This window comes from Lygodium microphyllum, chromosome 10, assembly GCF_053477565.2.
Source record: "Lygodium microphyllum isolate KBCC chromosome 10, Lygodium_microphyllum_v1.1.10, whole genome shotgun sequence".
Lineage (NCBI taxonomy): Eukaryota > Viridiplantae > Streptophyta > Polypodiopsida > Schizaeales > Lygodiaceae > Lygodium > Lygodium microphyllum.
The window spans coordinates 32,767,548-32,787,614 of record NC_141144.1 but is presented as its reverse complement, the minus strand read 5'-3'; positions in this window follow the sequence as shown (position 1 = coordinate 32,787,614).

The following is a 20,067-nucleotide window of genomic DNA, read 5'->3' as shown; positions in this document are numbered from 1 at the left end:
CAAATCGAGTAGGATGTAACACTAGGTCATCATCCTCGTTATTCGCTTTGATGCTGAAGATCAACCTCTGTTCGCCGAAGACTTTGAGAAAAGTTCCCGGCTAACCGGGACCACCCATCTGTAGGACGGACCCATGGTCCATCCTCCGCACTTTCCTCGGTTTGTTTTAGTTATGTAATTACCTACCACATTAGTTTGACATATAACAAACAGCTTCTTTGATTAACCCTGTTATGCACTGGTTCCTTCACGTAATCTTATCACAGGACATAAAGAAAACAATGTCAAACAACTCCTTTATTATCATTATATCCTTTTATCTTTGAAATACAAGGAGTTCCGCCCGTAGGCATATTCATAATCTGCCCAAAGGCTATCCAGTAATCCACCAGGGATCACTAATCCAAGTTTCCGCCCGTAGACTAGTATGCGGGCCTCGAGATCCAATCTCGAGTCACGTTAGTCTCTTGTGCAGGGCCGGGAAGGCGAGGGATTTACAGCCAGAGCCCCCCCTGGCACCCAAGCGTCCTCCTGCTCCAAGTAGAACTCAACGGAGAGACCTCTCACGGCGGGTTCGGTCCACGTTCCCGGTGCGGTTAACAACCCCCTTGGTTAGGGTCAGGCAGGCAGTCGGGGGTAACTGAAGCTGCCTCTCAGGCGCCAACCTGAAGCTTTAGATATATTTTCATCCTTTAGTTCATTGAGCAAACAATGCAAACAGTCCTTTCTAAATTGTTACAAGCACAATCAATTTCAATGGTCGTTTAGCTGGCAACTGTTAAGGAGTGACTCCTTTCCTCCGAATGCAACCCGCATTCGCTCCGGAATCAATTGCAACTTGGCAAGATTCCTATCATTCTTGGGTTAGGGTCATACCCTACCAATACTTTAGGTTTTGGTGTGGCAGGATCTAGCGACCATGTCGCTTTAGTTTATTGTCTGGTCATTTGCTTCAAGGCAAATACCTAGCTTTCCTTTTCCTTGGCAATTATTTCCCAAGAAAAGTGAGTAACAGGATGATTACTCATCCTCTTGTAAGTTAAATTCTTTCAATAACTTGCCAACCTCATTTCGAGAGGTGACAAAACTCTCTTGTGGACAAATCTCAAGTCTACCCGATGTTGCAACCTTTTTGCACATGCGTTGCATTATTCCACGGGATCATTCCACCCATTGAATGGCGTCCTCCGGTCACGGAATTTACCTCCAGCCGAGTAACAGGGTTTTAGGGTATCCTCCAAACCATTCCTAGTTATGTTGGCCCATGGCCCTAGAAATAGGCAACTCCGTCGGAGTTTCATCATTTTAAACGAATGATCCTTGGGATAAAACCTTAGATCATTTCATGCATGAACATCCAATTGATTCGACATTTCGTGAACATGTGAAAGATCTTTAGATTTGTTGGTTTTGTCTTGGCAACCAGTGTAAAACTAGGTCGAACTATTATTGCACTAAACCCTAGTTAACACTTGGGATACCTATCATATCGTCTGAGCCATGCCCATATGAGTCCCTTGTGTTTTAGGTTACTTAGACAACTCAATATTCTTGTATTGCAACAAGAATGAACCTTCTAAAGGTAATAAACTAAATCTAACGGAGAACAATAGTTATAACTCCACCAACACGCGAAAGCATGCGATTTATTGCTTTTATGCATCACATGGTTCACAATAACCCTATCCTTCCTTGGTAAGGTAAAAATGCCTGATAATCTGGACACTAACTTTCCTAGGTCCTACTAGGATTTATGTCAAATAATCATGCCACTTGCAAGTCCATAGATCATTTTCGTGCCTTCTATTCCTTTTCGAATAACATCTTATGGGTGTTAACTTATTACAAGGAAGATTTATCTAAAAATGGGACATGCCATTAATCTTTCCATGCCTAGCAAAAAGGTGTACCTCAATAATTTCAACCTTGAAATGAGGCAATAGTTGTCCTAGGCTCGTCACTTTTGAATACACAAAAAGGAAACTTGCTGATAAGGTCCTACAAATGCATAGACACCTTATGCTCTTTTCACCCATTCCTTTGAACGTACCAATGATCAATTTTTCATATCTTAGGCTATTTCTAATAAATATTCAAATAGCCAATTCATTTTCCAATTGCATTTAACTTGACTAGTTGCATTTGACATGCATGAGTGCCCCCTAATCCATGAAGTTATCATGATTAATTCAATACTTCTGTGTGGAATCCAAATAGATAAAACCTGGACTTGTGGACTCCAGGAAATGTCCACGTATGCTCGGGGTGAACCTTCCGCATCGCACCTTGTGATCTTTCTAGAGGCCATCGCGAATTCGATCTCCAGTTAGCCTTTGTGGATTTCAACTTTTTGCCTTGGCTTGCAGTTTTTATGACCTTGGTCCGTCTCCCTTGTATGCGCAATTTCCTTTGAGATATGGCTTCCTTGACCGAAGTTCCGACTTGCGGAATTTGACTTGGGAAGGCCTTAGGGTTCTTATGAGGTCCTTTGGACAATGGAGATTTGAGAGCTTTTAATCCACCTTGAAATTCCGGGTTTAGGAAGGATTTTGTGGCCCTTACGATGATGTTCGCGGAAAAGGGCTCTTGCGAATGGGCCTTGCAAGAATGGAGACTTTAGAGTTCTTCTTCTCCTTCCCTAAAATCCAAGGACCGGCCTTGTAAGTGATTAGTGGGAGGGGCCTTTACGGCCTCCTCTCTTATTCTTCAAAATCCCGGCCCAGAGATGACTGGTGGGAAGGGGTCTTTGTAGCCTCCTCTTCTTCAAAGTCTCGGATGGACTTCTTGGGTGATCGGTGAGAAGGCTCGTAGCGTTTTTTTCCCTTCAAAGTCTCGGGGGGGGGGGGGGGGGGGGGGGTTATGAATGGACTTTATGGGGATCTCGTGGAAAAGGGGGCTTAAGAAGCCCTCTTAGAAGCTTCTTGAAGAAGCTTCTAAGAAGCTTCTGGTTGACTGTAGCAGCGTCGAGGAGGGGGGAGGGGGTCGTGATCAGGCGGGACGGCGGACCATGGCGGCGTTTCGTCAGCACGGCGACCTCCTGCGGCAGCTCGGTGAACTCCTCCTGCAGCACGACGAGCTCCTTCTGCAGCACCGCGAGCTCTCCCTCTCTCTGCACGGCCCGTCCTTCTCCCAGCCCTTCTCTCACAGCTTCTCCCTTCACACTCCCTCTCCTTACGGCCCGTCCTGCACACCCTCTAGCCTCCTCTTCACGGCAGCAGCAGCCCATCCACCTCCCTCACGTCCACACGGCCGTTCAGCACGTCCTCCCCTTCCACAGCCGGCCTTCACACGATCTTCTGCCTCCATGTCCTTCTCTCCTTTCCCCCCTCCCCAAGAGGGGGTTCTTATAGTCCAAGGGGGGAGAGGGAACCTCCCCACGTGGTCAGTTGCATGGCTCTCTCCCTCTCACCTCCCTCATGCTAGCCCATCCCTTTCGCCCCAGCCACACATCGGCTGGGGAAAATAATAAAAAAATTTGCTCTAATTCCACCTTTATCCCCTTATCCTCCTCCCAAGAGGGAGTTTTCCCGCGGCTATGCCGGTTTGAATCCCCGACCCTATTTTCGCAAGGTGGAGTGTCTCCATTTCCCGCGTATGGCTGCTGGCACTGGTGATAATCTTTGCACGAGATTTACACGACGTGTGGGAAGTCAATATTTGCGGCACGCAGTGTGCGGAAATATTACATTCTCTCCCCCTTAGAAGAATCAAGATGTCCTCATCTCGAGATAAACTGGGGATATTGAAGATTGAGAGAGCTTTCATCCATCCAGGTAGCATCCTCCTTAGGATAATCTTTCCACTGGACGAGGCATTCTTTTAAGGTTCCAGATCTTAACTGTCTTTTTCTGACATCTAAAATCCTGTCCGGCCTTAGTTCAAGGACTCCTTGACTAGGCATTACAAGTTGTTGGTCATCAAGTACATGATTAGGGCTAGGTGCATACTACATTCTTCAATAGACTGTTATGGAATACATTATGAACCTTTAGGTTTTCAGGGAGTTGCAGTCTATAAACATTAGATCTTAAGCTCTTGAGGATCTTGTATGGTCCACAATACCTTGGACTTAGCTTCCTGCAATCTCCTAAGGATAGAGAACTCTTCTTTGGGCATACGTGAATGAAGACCATGCCTCCTTCTTCAAATTTCTATCTTGACACTTCAATTTCGTGTATGCCTTCTGTCTATCCTTCGCCGCTTTGATGTCCCGATAGAGTGAAATCATAAGCTTCGCACAATATCTTCTGCTTAAGTGACTGGCTTGCTCGTATACATACTCTCATCCTATAGTAGACAATTCCATTATTGACAGAGAATTCACGATACTTAGCCTCTAGCTTTTGTTCCTGGTCCTTGATAGAGACTTCCCTTAGCATCCTTTGATAGGCTAGATCATGGCATCCTTCCTCTCTAGCTAGCTCAAGTATTAGGTCGTTTGGCATGGACACCTCTGTAGCTAGAGATCTAGCTATTGATAGATTTTGCAAGATTAATGAATTAAGGAATGCCTTGCGATTGAATGCATCAACAACTACATTCTTCTTTCCAGGTCGGTACTTGATCTTAAAGTCATATTCCTCCAATACTTTAATCCATCGACGTTGCCTCATGTTGAGCTCGTTCTGGGTAAAAATCCATTTGAGGCTCTTATGATCGGTTACTAGAGTAAACTTGTTACCCAACAGGTAGTGTCTCCAAAGCTTTAGAGCATGGATGACAGTTAATAACTCCAGATCATGTGCGGCATAATTCTTTTCGTGACTCTTCAATTTCCTTGAAGAATATGCTACTGGATGACCTTCCTGCATAAGAACACACCCCAAGGCAAGAATGCTGGCATCAGTTACTACCTCAAACTCCTTATTGAGGTCAGGAAGTTTCAGAATAGGTGCTGATATTAAACATTGCTTCAATTGGTCGAAGCTATTCTGCTCGGGAGTTGACCATGTAATAGAAGTCTGCTTCTTTAGTAAGTCGGTAAGAGGTGCTGCAATCAAAGCATAGTTTTTGATAAAGATCCTATACCATCCTGTCAAGCCAAGAAAACTACGTATCTCTTTGACAGATACTGGTATTGGCCATTCAAGCACATCTCTGACTTTGGCTGGATCTACCGATATTCCTTCTGATGATACTATGAATCCTAGATATTCAATCTGACGTTTGAAGAATGCATACTTCTTCATTTTTGCATACAGAATATGAGACCTCACAATCCGTAGTTGTGGTTCATGATCTTCTTCCTGTTTAGAATAGACTAAGGTGTCGTCGAAGAAGACAAGCACGAAGTCATCAAGATATGGCCTAAAAATATCCTGCATTAATCTAGTGAAAGTGGCAGGTGCATCTGTAAGCCGAATGACATAACCAAGAATTCAAAGTGCCCATATCTTGTATTGAAGGCCGTTTTTGGAAATATCCTCATCCTTGATCCTGATTTGATAGTAGCCTGACCTGAGATCAATTTTGGAGAAGATCTTTGCACCTTGAAGGCAGTCAAGAAGCTCATCTATTCTAGGGATATGATATTTGTTCTTGACTGTTGATTGATTCAACCCACGGTAATCAATACATAGTCGAAGTGTCCCATCTTTCTTTTTCTGGAATAGGACTGGAGCTCCCCATGGTGAATTGCTAGGCCCGCTGTAGCCTTGGTTTAACAGCTGCTTGAGTTGTTCCTTCAACTCAATTGCTTCCGATATAGACATTCTATAGGTTCTCTTCACAATTGGCACAGCTCCTATTGCTGGCTTGATCTCATGATCTACTTCTCTTTGAAGCGGGAGTTCTGTTAACTCTTCAGAAACTATGTCCACGTATTCCTTCAGCCAAGTGACCAAATCACTTTACTTCTTTATCAATATTCATAGTCAAGTCAATCGGGAAAAAGTTTTATTCCATTCATCTCAGCATAGCCCTTATAATTATTTCTTGGGCCGATGGAACAAGTTAATACATTAATTCGAGGAGAATAAGATATTATTGCATTCAGCTACAGGAACTGAGTAGTAGTACGGATTGGGGTCATTGATTTTCAGGAATCGATAGTTCATTGGAAGATTAGGGTATCTCTTCCTTCGATATCCATTCTTCTCACGACGCCCCAAAACCTTGATTCGGTCGGCAGGGATTCTTTGAATCACTTCCCCGTACACATACTTATTCTGGTTAACCCTTCGACCTCCGACCTGTAGGGTCACGTTTGCATGAGCCTCAATAAAGACGAACAGCTTTACGATCTTCAAATCCTCCATCCACTTGATTCTCTTCAAGTTAATTTGAAGGTACGCAGGTTGATAGGCAGTTATGTAATAGATCCCTGTAACACCCATCCATCTCCATTCCACGTACACAGGTGATGGATTGTAAATGCGGTCTAGGATGTTCATCATCTCAACCCTTTGTCGATAATTTGTGGAATGCATCGCGGTCATAAACATGACTCGGAACACTAAGAACCTGTTCCATGCTTCATAATTCTGCAAGACAGTATTCAAAGTAAGGAAATGTTTGGGACACAACATTTGCTTTACTTCTTCTTATTAAAATTTCCTAAAAACAAATCCTTTGTTGGTTCGCTCTGATACCAACTGTAACGTGTCCGCTAGAATCATTCCGGACACGTCTTAGCAGTCCATCGGGAAGGATGTCTAGAAAGCTCCGCCCGGCACTCCCATGGAATGTTACGGGACTTGCGATCTAGGTCTTCCCGCGTCTGCCACGTAGCGGAAGTATCCTGGCCGTTCCCACTTAGGATCGACCTGAATTTGGGTTTTCCTGTTTGGTCATTAGCTAGCAGTAACTAGCGTCAGCCCCGATCGAACTACTTTACGTAGAAACGCCCGGTCTGAAGCGGATTCAAGCTGCACTTGGTTCAAGGAGAATGGGAAACGAGAGGGATGCAAGGCTCGACCTCTCTGCCACAAGGCATAGTCCCATTCCGTTCCCCTAAAACAGCGCAAATCGGGTAGGATGTAACACTAGGTCATCGTCCTCGTTATTCGCTTTGATGCTGAAGATCAACCTCTGTTCGCCGAAGACTTTGAGAAAAGTTCCCGGCTAACCGGGACCACCCATCCGTAGGACGGACCCATGGTCCATCCTCCGCACTTTCCTCGGTTTGTTTTAGTTATGTAATTACCTACCACATTAGTTTGACATATAACAAACAGCTTCTTTGATTAACCCTGTTATGCAGTGGTTCCTTCACGTAATCTTATCACAGGACATAAAGAAAACAATGTCAAACAACTCCTTTATTATCATTATATCCTTTTATCTTTGAAATACAAGGAGTTTCGCCCGTAGGCATATTCATAATTCGCCTGAAGGCTATCCAGTAATCCACCAGGGATCACTAATCCAAGTTTCCGCCCGTAGACTAGTATGCGGGCCTCGAGATCCAATCTCGAGTCACGTTAGTCTCTTGTGCAGGGCCGGGAAGGCGAGGGATTTACAGCCAGAGCCCCCCCTGGCACCCAAGCGTCCTCCTGCTCCAAGTAGAACTCAACGGAGAGACCTCTCACGGCGGGTTCGGTCCACGTTCCCGGTGCGGTTAACAACCCCCTTGGTTAGGGTCAGGCAGGCAGTCGGGGGTAACTGAAGCTGCCTCTCAGGCGCCAACCTGAAGCTTTAGATATATTTTCATCCTTTAGTTCATTGAGCAAACAATGCAAACAGTCCTTTCTAAATTGTTACAAGCACAATCAATTTCAATGGTCGTTTAGCTGGCAACTGTTAAGGAGTGACTCCTTTCCTCCGAATGCAACCCGCATTCGCTCCGGAATCAATTGCAACTTGGCAAGATTCCTATCATTCTTGGGTTAGGGTCATACCCTACCAATACTTTAGGTTTTGGTGTGGCAGGATCTAGCGACCATGTCGCTTTAGTTTATTGTCTGGTCATTTGCTTCAAGGCAAATACCTAGCTTTCCTTTTCCTTGGCAATTATTTCCCAAGAAAAGTGAGTAACAGGATGATTACTCATCCTCTTGTAAGTTAAATTCTTTCAATAACTTGCCAACCTCATTTCGAGAGGTGACAAAACTCTCTTGTGGACAAATCTCAAGTCTACCCGATGTTGCAACCTTTTTGCACATGCGTTGCATTATTCCACGGGATCATTCCACCCATTGAATGGCGTCCTCCGGTCACGGAATTTACCTCCAGCCGAGTAACAGGGTTTTAGGGTATCCTCCAAACCATTCCTAGTTATGTTGGCCCATGGCCCTAGAAATAGGCAACTCCGTCGGAGTTTCATCATTTTAAACGAATGATCCTTGGGATAAAACCTTAGATCATTTCATGCATGAACATCCAATTGATTCGACATTTCGTGAACATGTGAAAGATCTTTAGATTTGTTGGTTTTGTCTTGGCAACCAGTGTAAAACTAGGTCGAACTATTATTGCACTAAACCCTAGTTAACACTTGGGATACCTATCATATCGTCTGAGCCATGCCCATATGAGTCCCTTGTGTTTTAGGTTACTTAGACAACTCAATATTCTTGTATTGCAACAAGAATGAACCTTCTAAAGGTAATAAACTAAATCTAACGGAGAACAATAGTTATAACTCCACCAACACGCGAAAACATGCGATTTATTGCTTTTATGCATCACATGGTTCACAATAACCCTATCCTTCCTTGGTAAGGTAAAAATGCCTGATAATCTGGACACTAACTTTCCTAGGTCCTACTAGGATTTATGTCAAATAATCATGCCACTTGCAAGTCCATAGATCATTTTCGTGCCTTCTATTCCTTTTCGAATAACATCTTATGGGTGTTAACTTATTACAAGGAAGATTTATCTAAAAATGGGACATGCCATTAATCTTTCCATGCCTAGCAAAAAGGTGTACCTCAATAATTTCAACCTTGAAATGAGGCAATAGTTGTCCTAGGCTCGTCACTTTTGAATACACAAAAAGGAAACTTGCTGATAAGGTCCTACAAATGCATAGACACCTTATGCTCTTTTCACCCATTCCTTTGAACGTACCAATGATCAATTTTTCATATCTTAGGCTATTTCTAATAAATGTTCAAATAGCCAATTCATTTTCCAATTGCATTTAACTTGACTAGTTGCATTTGACATGCATGAGTGCCCCCTAATCCATGAAGTTATCGTGATTAATTCAATACTTCTGTGTGGAATCCAAATAGATAAAACCTGGACTTGTGGACTCCGGGAAATGTCCACGTATGCTCGGGGTGAACCTTCCGCATCGAACCTTGTGATCTTTCTAGAGGCCATCGCGAATTCGATCTCCAGTTAGCCTTTGTGGATTTCAACTTTTTGCCTTGGCTTGCAGTTTTTATGACCTTGGTCTGTCTCCCTTGTATGCGCAATTTCCTTTGAGATATGGCTTCCTTGACCGAAGTTCCGACTTGCGAAATTTGACTTGGGAAGGCCTTAGGGTTCTTATGAGGTCCTTTGGACAATGGAGATTTGAGAGCTTTTAATCCACCTTGAAATTCCGGGTTTAGGAAGGATTTTGTGGCCCTTACGATGATGTTCGCGGAAAAGGGCTCTTGCGAATGGGCCTTGCAAGAATGGAGACTTTAGAGTTCTTCTTCTCCTTCCCTAAAATCCAAGGACCGGCCTTGTAAGTGATTAGTGGGAGGGGCCTTTACGGCCTCCTCTCTTATTCTTCAAAATCCCGGCCCAGAGATGACTGGTGGGAAGGGGTCTTTGTAGCCTCCTCTTCTTCAAAGTCTCGGATGGACTTCTTGGGTGATCGGTGAGAAGGCTCGTAGCGTTTTTTTCCCTTCAAAGTCTCGAGGGGGGGGGGTATGAATGGACTTTATGGGGATCTCGTGGAAAAGGGGGCTTAAGAAGCCCCCTTAGAAGCTTCTTGAAGAAGCTTCTGGTTGACTGTAGCAGCGTCGAGGAGGGGGGAGGGGGTCGTGATCAGGCGGGACGGCGGACCATGGCGGCGTTTCGTCAGCACGGCGACCTCCTGCGGCAGCTCGGTGAACTCCTGCAGCACGACGAGCTCCTTCTGCAGCACCGCGAGCTCTCCCTCTCTCTGCACGGCCCGTCCTTCTCCCAGCCCTTCTCTCACAGCTTCTCCCTTCACACTCCCTCTCCTTACGGCCCGTCCTGCACACCCTCTAGCCTCCTCTTCACGGCAGCAGCAGCCCGTCCACCTCCCTCACGTCCACACGGCCGTTCAGCACGTCCTCCCCTTCCACAGCCGCCCTTCACACGATCTTCTGCCTCCATGTCCTTCTCTCCTTTCCCCCCTCCCCAAGAGGGGGTTCTTATAGTCCAAGGGGGGAGAGGGAACCTCCCCACGTGGTCAGTTGCATGGCTCTCTCCCTCTCACCTCCCTCATGCTAGCCCATCCCTTTCCCCCCAGCCACACATCGGCTGGGGAAAATAATAAAAAAATTTGCTCTAATTCCACCTTTATCCCCTTATCCTCCTCCCAAGAGGGAGTTTTCCCGCGGCTATGCCGGTTTGAATCCCCGACCCTATTTTCGCAAGGTGGAGTGTCTCCATTTCCCGCGTATGGCTGCTGGCACTAGTGATAATCTTTGCACCAGATTTACACGACGTGCGGGAAGTCAATATTTGCGGCACGCAGTGTGCGGAAATATTACAGGAAAAGACTCAAGAGATATGATATAATAAGAGGTTCATGAGAGAAACCACAATAGCACTTTATAGAGTTGCATACATACTTCTTATGCACCCTATTGAGAATCAATAAGTTCTATAGTAACAAGGGATTAAAATGGTACAAAGAGGTTAATAAGATGTTAGACCCATGGATGCTCAAGTCCTATACTTAAACTAGATGTCCCTTCAAGAAAACACAAAGAAGACTCCTCAAGTACAAAGCAAGGGATAAATAAACAACTCCCCACATGTGGTAGCTCACCAATGTCCATGATAGTCGAAGTGAGACTTTCTCAAAGCTCCAAGAAGACCGTCCAATAGTTCTAGACCATTGGTATCACTATACCACTACAATGCTCATCCTTCATCACCAATGCTAGGAAAATAGTATGGTAGTCTTTTCCTTTAGTGGAAATTTTTATTGTGGCATAGTGCAAAATCATAGATGTTTCTACAATAGTATGGTACTCTTTTCCTTTAGTAGAAATTTTTATTGTGGCATAACGCAAAATTATAGATGTTTCTACAAAGTCCATGAACTCTTCAAGTTTGTTCATGGGTAACAAAAATTAGATTTGCCATGGATTATATGTGAATTTCTATTTACACATCTCTCTCCGTCATGAATTTGGTTGGATAATTATATATTAGAAGAGGACAAAACATTTGGATTGATGGACAAGGGGGCTAGGGTTTTGGTGGAGCAACTAGATCTGAGAGGCATGGGTTTAGAGTTTTGGTGGAAGCAAGGCTTTAGGATAGGGTTAGCATTTTAGGGGCTAAGGGGTTAACTTCTTACATTTTGGTGGCATTTGGTGGTTTTGCATTAAATGTTGTTGGATGCAAAAAATATCCAAGAAAGTGAGATTGAAGGTGTCACTATTCCAGCCTCTTTGACCCACTTATCAATCATGAATTGTATGAAACAAAAGTCATATGATATATTTCATGTATTCACAACCATAGCTATGTCAACTACATGTGACCCATCTCCAAAGGAAATTCAAGAGATGGCTCACATTGGCCTTGAAATATTTACTTCTTTAATAGAGAAACCTATAGAGGTTTCACAATTGTCTAGACATTGTTTTCATAGAGGGGTGTGTGGTTGGCTTGTCCTACCAAGAAAACATCTAAACCTATTGACATTTGGATTTTTTGGATTCTTTGTCTTGGATGTACAACAGAGTTTACATGTAATACATGCAGAGTTTGAATCATTGAGCTTTGTCTTTATCTTGTGTAAAGATTTTGGCAAACTTGGCACAAGGTTTCATGATTGATTCATGATGTATGGACATATCTGGAAGAGAAGTTGATTTCCAACATTCTTGGGATTCATTAGAATCTCTTGCCTATTCTTTTTCTTCTCTTATGTCTCCTATTCTCTACTTCCTTCTCTCTCAAATACCTGGTGGATACGACCTTTTGACTAAAACCCCTTCTACAATGTTGCATGAGCTCTTTTAAAGTATAGTCTGATGGTTTGCCCATCGTGACTCCAAGAAAATGGAGCTTCCCATACTTAGGTAACTATTTCACCTCTTTTTATATACATGGAGGGCAAGCGGAATGTTGTGGCCCTCACAACTCTCCTATATTCGAGGGAGGATTGGCCCCAAGATGTGTCGTCTTGATTTGTAAGTCATAATGAAATATAGTTCGCTCTTTGTATCTTTTCTTATCTTGGATATTTATTATTTTCTCACACAACCTTTCTTGAAGATAGCCACTCTAATTTATGACAAAGGAACCTCTTTCACTCAACATAGATCAATAATTTGGCAGACAAGTACCATGCATCTAAAAGATTTTCTTTGATACCATGCTTCATCCATATGCAATGTCATGCCCTAGTGTTCTCAAAGATTTTTGACCAATTGTTAGCCACGTGTTTTGCATAGACATTATTTTCATGCTTTCCCCTAGCATAGTGTAGAATAATTAAGGAGACAGAACTGCGCTAACTCGTGCTTCCGCTCCTTTAGATATTGAACATAACCTAAAAGATGCACTTCAATGCATAGTCATATATTTTTCATGAAATAAAACTTGGCATTTCAACCTCAATGCCCATTGATTCATTATGTCGCGTTCTTTATGTTATATGATATTTTTCCATAGAACCACCCCCTAAACGGGCACTTTAATATGTAGATGCATGTAGGCTGAGACTAAACCTCATGCCCCATAGCCCACCATACATCTGAGTGTATTTTACTATTTTTTTCTATTTTTATAGATTTAAAAATCATTTTTTCTTATTTTTGTGCTATTTTTCTCAATTATTTCTACTATAAATACTCATTATTTTGTATTTTTTTATTACACACCAACAAATACTAACAATGGCAATCATCATATACTATTTCATCCACATATAATATTTCTTTCTACTATTTTTTAAAATTATTATCAAAATTACTTATTTTTGTGTGTTTTTTAATTTTGGATAATTACTTTCTCATTAATGTGATATCAGATTGTGCATTTTCTTTATGACCGAATTTAAACACGTCACATGCTATGCTGATATCAAATTTCATGCCATAGGCACATCATTTCCATGATTGAACATAAAAATGAACCAATTTTTCATGAAAAACAAGACTTATTGAGATTTCTCGTCTTTTATATTTTTATAGCTGCATATATAGACAATAGATTGGTCTAAATTTAGGGTCTACTCAGTGTTGGTCATCGCATCTTAGCATTAGTCTCATCTCATCTTCATCTACCAGTATGCCATCTCTCATCTCAACCTTCTCTTGATGATTCCAACAAGAATAACCCACAAGAGAAGAGACAGAGAGGAGAGAGAAAGTGTAGAAATGGGTATTTTTTATCAAGCCACCATTTGTGGAGCCGGATGCAAGGATGGAGAGTGAAAAAATGAGGAAGAATCATGCTGCCATCGGTTGGAATGGGTATTTTGATGCTCCATATCTCTCTCACCCCCCTTCTTCCCCTTCACATCAATCCACCTCCCCCACCACTTACGCCAAACCCCTTTCCCATTTGGCCATTTCTATGCTTTCCACTACTAGGGCACCAGTAACTTCCACATTTGACATCAAAATTGCGATTTGAAAAATTTTATATGTTTGTCCTAGACTCCTGCATTGCTTGGCACTTGTTGTTGTTGGTTTCGCTACTCCAAAAAAATTATAAAAATTCAAATCCACTATGGTGTCGTGATGCTGCATGTCTACCACTGTAAACATGAGGGCAGAATTTTGTGCCAAGATTTTGGACTCTTAAGTCAGTGTCATTATCAGTTTATTTTTCATTGCGTGTTTCTTTTGTGTTTGCATTTGCATGACGCACAAGCACATGTAGTTAGGCTAGGCACAAATTCCTCAATGCATTCATATTTTTGGTGTGGAACATCGCTTGATTGATTGCAAATCATAGACTCAAATTTGCAAACTGTATGAGTGAAGGCCACAAAGTTCTTTTCCAAAGCATGATCTTTGATTGGGAATATTGAATGGAGAAACAAATTCATATGAAGAAATCTGATTTTGAAAACTCAGAAGAGTCATTCATGTCAAGTGTTCAAGCCTGCAAGAAGCATATGAAGAGTTTGATAAGCTGACAAGACGAAGCATTGCAAGCATTGCATCAAAGGGCATAATGATCATGATAATTGAATTGGTTATATGTATACTCACTTGGTCACAATTTATGAGATGCAAAAAGAATCCAAGGAAGAGAATGATCCAAATTTATACAAATTCCCATCTTGACTATGCCAAATGATGATTCTACTCATCTAGTTTCTGATTTGACTAGACATAATACTGAGGGTCAAATTTGTTGACCCACAACAGATTTGTCAATTGTCCAATGATCTTCTATTCCTTTCACGATTAAAGAAAAGTGTGATCACAAGAAAAGATCATGCAAATGTTTCAAATCAACTCTAAGCTAACTATGCAAATCTTAGAGTTGTATTTTGCTACCTTATTAGCTTTTGGTATGTTTGTTGCGACGAGGAGAACAACCAAAGAGTAAGGAGATGGAGGAGAAGAAGGAGTTTTGTAGTTGTGCCACTACCCATCACAACAAATATTCAAGGTGAGTCCTTCTTCTCTTCTCTCTCTCTCTCTCTCTCTCTCTCTCTCTCTCTCTCTCTCTCTTTACTCTGAGTTGTATTTTGGTTCCTTCTTAGCTTTGGGTATGTTAGTTGTTACTTTCTTTTCCTAGTTTTATTTTGTGCTTCATTGCTAATTTGCGTCTACAAGCACGTCTGATATACAGAGTAGACGCGCTCGTAGACGCGCAAGTGTCGGAGATCCATGAAACCTCCTAGGTTTTTTTGAGTTTTGTGGAGCTGGCGTGTGTAAGAGCGAGTTTGATCCACAGAGTAGATGCGCTCGCGTTAAACAACCACACCTCCTCTGAGGTTTTTTTGAGTTTTGTGGACCTGGCGCGTGTAGGAGTGCGTCTAGAGTGCAGTGTACACGCTCTGATAGATGCGCAACTTTGTTGTGCAAAATATGCAAAAAGAGAGAGAGGGAGAGAGAGAGACAAACAGACAAACAAACATGTAGAGAGACAAACAGATAGACACGTAGATAGAAATACTCACTACAATGCAATGGCACCTTAAGTGTAACGGATCCTTGCAACGGATCCTAGCTTATAAAATCACATTTTTTCTCCTATATTAGCTACCTTGTAAAATTACTTATCTCTCACACTAGTACTACACGATCTTTGCAATGGACTTTTACGAGAAGGGGCTCATCATAGATAAGGTATGTTTTGTTATTGCATGAGAAGTATGGGTAATATTCTTGAGTAATGTTCTTGTGTTTTCCCCAAACACACAAAATTTGATGGGGGGAAAAAAGGCCAGAGAGCATGATGGCAACCATGTGCTCTCTGGTTTTTTTTTCATACACTATTTTGCACGTCTATATTTGCGTCTAATTTGTAGGTGAAATTGCATCTATGTGCATGTGTATATGCGCATCTATAAGTGCATCTATATGAGCATCTATATTTGGGTGTATATGCGTGTCTATATGTGCGTGTGGTTTTCACTATAAGCGCGCTTGTAGATGTGAAATATTAGACGCACTAGTAGACACGGTAATAAACGTGCTCGATATTTTTAAACACAATTCAAATATTGCGTCTACAAGCACGTCTATGAATTGGTGGAAGCTTTTCGGAAGCTTTTGTAAGCTGCAGCTTTTGTTGCTGCGGTGGCAAAGATCGATGGAATTGATTATTTAAGAGGGTGGTGTATGTTGATGGTGGAGGGGGGAGACGACAAAGTGAAAGGGCGAGATAAAGCTATTGCAGAGGGAATGAACGAAGAAGATAAAGAGCTGGTACGCAGAACGACACAAAGAAGCCGAAGGGTAGGTAAGCACGGCCAAAATATGAACGATGAAGCTCACAAACGAATCTAACAAAGAAGGATGCAGTAGAGAAGGATGGCAATGTAAAAAGGTGACGACGATAGAAACAAGAGGAAGGTGACAAAGGAATCGAATAGAGCGGTGTTGAAGGGTTTTTCAAAAGCAAAGTTGTGACCACAGAGGACCTTGACTAATTTCAGGATAGAAGATCGATCAAGCAAGATCATGATTCAATTTGAAAGAAGGTCACCTCAATTTCGGATAATGGCCCTATAATCAACTTGTTTAAGCCTTTTGGTCTCTTGAATGTGGCAAATAGACCTGGATGTATGCAATACTAACTACACTTCACCCATTTGATTACAACCCTATTCAACATCAATAGCTTTAGCTTCATAAAAGAAACAAATCTTATTTATAAACTGGCTACTGAAAAAAACTGAAGTCCTTCACGTCCCTTCTTGCTATTTCAGAGAGAAACACTCTGCAAGTTGTTTGCTGATCAGTACTGTATAGGAAGCACCAAGATAATCTGTATGCCGAAGACTAGATTCTTATTATATCAAAGAGGAACACTCTACAGGTTGTTTGTTGATTAGTACTGTATGATGAAGATTGTCTAAAATGTGCGCTTACAACCTTGGATAGTACAGTAATAGAATAAACTCTGTGCATGCTTTCATCTCTACATGAACAAACCTCACAAGGCTCTGAGATGCAGAATTTATCCACTAGTCAAGAACATTGGTGGAGTCCAGCAGACCTTTATAGTTTAAAGGAATCAAAGGAGTTCCACATTCTATCTTGATTCGGATCGCATTTTGAACCCAAAATCTATAGGCATTGCACCAAGGCAGGAACACATCATTCACCAGTGCAAAGACTCTTGCTTTCTTGAACCGCAAAAGTTCTGCTCGAACAACTGGGAGTTGATAAGATACAAGCGCCAAACATTAGCTCCAGCTCCCCAAAAGCATCTCCCTCTTCTAAAACTCAAGCACTTTCTGCATTATCGTGAACACTGTTCTCAGGTTTTGTGCTAGCTTTGATATCATGTGCTGCAGAATTGTCATGGTCCTCTACTTGCTGATCAGCTCCTTTGCAATTGCTTCATTCCCATGGTGCCCTGAAACAGAGTCCCCCGTTTTCGACCCAGCTTCATTCAATGGCTTCTTCTCCAAAGGCTTTGCAGTGCTTGCAACACCATCCTCGACAATCTCATTAGAGTGTTCAGTGGAGCAATGAAACTGTAGATCTTTGGCTTTCAGGAATAGAAGAGCTGCCCTTAGTCAGAGTTGTGCTGCCAATATCATCATGTTCTATTTCAACTCAGACAAGCTTTGCCCCATTACATCCATCCTCTCGATTGATAGTCTCAATGCTTCTTGATCCATGTGCCCCAAAAGCATGACACCCCTCCTCCCCCTTTAGCTTTGCAATCTTGATTTTCTCCCCACATAGCTCAATTTTCTTGCAAAGGTGCTCAAGAGCTGCCTTCTTTGGTCTAGCAGTAAGTTTTATCTCCAATGCAAGAGATGACAATTCACGTTCCACATTCCAGATCTTCAAGTAATTGTCCTCAATAAACCTTTCTAGCCTGCTCCCCGATGCTTTTCTTCACAATTGCATGTTCCTTCCACAGTAATCTCCTTCCTCTATTTTGTCGTTCGTTGCTTTTTCTTCCCCAGGCCTACCACACGCCCCAGAAAAGCGGCCCCCTTTTTGACCAGAAGAGCGGCCCAGCCACTCCCAATTGTGCACTCCCTTGAAAGAAAATCCCTGATGCAATCACGAGAATTCTTCACTCAGAGAGGCTCTTGACACAAGTCTGTAAATCGGTGTAGTCGGTGTAGAGGAAACACCAACAGCTGCTTCCAAAGAATTCTACCAAGGATTTACATCCTCTTCAATGAGATGATCGTTGTGCATGGTGTTCTTTAGAGACACACTTTTTTGGTTGATGTTTAATTCATCCTCAAAATTTAGGGAGCAAAGCTTGCTATAGCCCACACAGCACCAGGCATCATTGTGGTTTAGGTGCAGGTGCCTCTTCTAGACTCTCAGCTTGACATACTTATATCAACCAAAAACTGCTTGTCACCCTCACTATACTCAACATATGCTGAAAGCAAGTTGTGCTATGTCATTGAATTGTGCTCTGACAACCCATTGAACACATTCTTTGCTTCCTCCATATCTCCATACATACCATATATAGTTAGAAGACCACTACAGACAGAAATGTATATACTATAACCCATCCTAGAGGCATCATCATGCAATGCCCTTCCAATCTCCAACACGTCCATGGCTTTCTGGTCAGGATATGGCTCACCTTTCTTCAAAAGGGTGTTGCATGCCTGAAGGCTAATGACAAATGTTGCCTTGCAAGGAATACAACCTTCTTCTTGCATTTTTTTGTAGCACCATAAACTGCTTTCCACTTGACCCTGCTCAACATAGGCTGAAAGCATCCCATTATGCCCACCATTGTTGAAGGAGGATCTATCAGGTGCAACCCTAGCTGAAAGGAAAGGTAGCAAAAGACCCCTCTCTCTACTATACTACCCATGAAGAACAAAATGCAAACACAACGACTAAGTATGTACAAAGTAACAAATGTCACACACACAACTTTTTGGTGGATTCCACACCTCGGATGCGCAACAGTAGGACATCCACCCCCTCTGATCCTGCACATCCTCTGGATGGGCCAACTACCCATGATCATTGTCGTTAAGATCCATGAACAAATCAATCTCTTCATTAACTATTTTCAGTATATCAGCAAGGTTATGTGTCATATCATCGGCCTCTTCTACAGGAGTTTCTTCTCGTTGCTCATCTCTTGCAAATTCTTCCAATGCATAATCCTCATCATCTCTTTTCTTGAAAATATTGATTCTTTTTCCTGCAATAGGGACTCTAAGCACTCTCCCATCCAATTTTGTTAGCTCATATGTTGCATTATCAAAGACATGTCTGACTATGTACGGCCCAAACCATCTTTTCACGATCTTTCGAAGTGCAATATGCTGATTTTCAAGGCTACTATCAAAGACTAATACCCAATCTCCCTCTTCTATTTCTCTAGGCCACAAGCGATGATTGCTATCAAACTTATCCTTATTTCTTAGTCTAGCAACCTTCAACGTGTCAATAGCTAGCTGAATATCCTCTGGTCTTCTCTCCAACTGCCGGATCCGAAGAGCTAAGAGCTCCTCTCTCGTCAAATCCTCCTGCCAATGTAAAACTGACCAAGTCAAAGCACAAGTCTCAATCGGCATAACCGGTATCTGACCATACATCAACTCTGCGGGCATATATCCTGTGGTAACATTGTGAGTTGTACAATCGACCCACAAAGAAAATGGTAGAAGCCTCGGCCATTCTCCAATCCGTCCTCTACATGCTTTGGCTAATGCTTTCACTATCGACGGATGCCCTCTTTCACTCTTTCCATTTTCCTCTGGATTGTATGCTGTAGTTAGAGCCAACTTGATTCCTAGTTGAGAGAAAAAATCCCTAGCTTCATCTACATCCAATTCACCGCAATCTGCAGTGATCTTACCAACACAGCCATACCTGCAAAAAATGACTTCCAATAAGAACTTACACACTGCACTAGTGGTCTTCGTTCTCAAAGGTCTACCCTCAACATGATTGGTAAGATCCTCTCTAGCCAAAACAATATATCTCATCTGCCATAGACCCATAGGCATAGTAACCAAGTCAACTACCCACTTATAATGAATGCATAGCAGATAGGTCCAATGAAGCTCATCTCGATGACGCACTACGGAATACATCTGACAATCTCTGCAAGTCTCTACAAAGCGAGAAACATCTCTGTACATGCCTTTCCACCAATATTTTTCCTTGATTTTCTCATAAGTAGCCCACACTCCTCTATGACCAACCCAAGGACTCTCATGAAACTCTCTCATCACCTGTAACTAGGTCTCTTTATCATAGACAACCCGCAAGGGTAATCCATCTCTTTTCTTTGGGTGCTTCCAAATAAATCCGTCCTTGAGAAAACAACCATAGG